This window comes from Propithecus coquereli, unplaced genomic scaffold (assembly GCF_000956105.1).
Source record: "Propithecus coquereli isolate 6110/MARCELLA unplaced genomic scaffold, Pcoq_1.0 Scaffold3, whole genome shotgun sequence".
Lineage (NCBI taxonomy): Eukaryota > Metazoa > Chordata > Mammalia > Primates > Indriidae > Propithecus > Propithecus coquereli.
This window is the reverse complement of record NW_012148618.1, coordinates 3,988,491-3,989,932: the sequence shown is the minus strand read 5'-3', so window position 1 is coordinate 3,989,932 and position 1,442 is coordinate 3,988,491.

Genomic DNA, 1,442 nt, shown 5'->3' with positions numbered 1-1,442 from the left:
GATATTAAATAAAAACATTTCAATTTGTTTCCCTTTATCTCTCCAGTGTCTCATTATGAGTTTTTATATCCTTTGGTTGCACTGGCCAAAGCAAATGATTCTCTAGGGGCAAAGGAGCTCATAAATGATCGTATTTTTGCAGTATTATTTGGTCACTGTCGTGTTGAGATCTATGTAATTAGCCTTACATGTTCCTTTGGCAAGGTATTATATGGCACTTCATGTCAGAAAACACAGGAAAATCTCGGTCAGAGTCTCTGAAGACGCTGTTGTCTTTATACAGGTAAAATGGTAGGATAGAAATATATTTAACATTGGGAAGAGTGGCTTTAGTCTCAGACATGCTTCTTCTGTTGGAATTGCTATGGACATGACGTGAGTCTTATCCTAAGGAGAATAAGTGTAAAAGCAGATAGCAGCCAGAATAAGGAATTAAATAGCATAGGGAATAATTATGAAAAAGTTTATTGACATATTGGAATAGGTTAACTCACCTTGACTTTGAGCTAGAATTACATTGTGCCCAGGGAAATGTGAGAGACATTGGAAAAAGTCAAATAGCTTTGCAATGTTTTGAATTCAGTATAGGTTGCAATTAATTACTGTGTCCTCAGTGATGATTACATGAATGATTTTCATCTTCTGCCACTTGGCAAACAGGCAAGAAAATTGATGACATAACAAGGGTTATTATATTTTTGTCTCAATTTGCTTTTTAGAAGAGATGAGTATAAATTGATTATCTTCTGTAACAGGGGAATCACATTTATTATGATTTTGTCAAGTTTGCAAGATGGAAACGGTCTTATCAACAGCTGAATAGAAATAAAAGACATGGAGACCAAAAAGCTTAAAGCTGAATAAATAATTTTCAATGTAATATTTAAAAATGTGACGTGGAAAATTTAAAAACAAAATAATACGTAAAGCTACCATGAGATCTATTTAGTTTTCCTGGTCTCTGAAGTGGTTTAGAATTAGAGTGTTTGTATTAATTTTATTTCTAAATTGTAAGTAGAATGGAGAAGGGTTTTAAGAATGTTGGCAAATGAGAATTTTGGGAAGGAGGTAGAATGTAAGTGAGAAAGTGATTCTAAGAGGAAATATAAAAGGTATTGCAAAAGACTTAAAAGTAAGACCTGGAACTATGAAACTACTGAAAGAGAACATTGGGGAAACACTTAAGGATATTGGTTGGGCAAAGGTTTCTTGAGTATGACCTCAGAAGCGCAGGCAATCAACGTGAAAATGGGAACCAATGTGAACATGTCTGAGACTAAACGGGATAACATCAAGCTAAAAAGCTTCTGATCAACAAAGGAAGCAATCAACAAAGTGAAGAGACAATCTATAGAATGCGAGAAAATATTTCCAAACTATTCAACTGACAAGTGAATATATAAGGAACTCAACTCAACAGCAAAAACCCCAAATAACCCAAT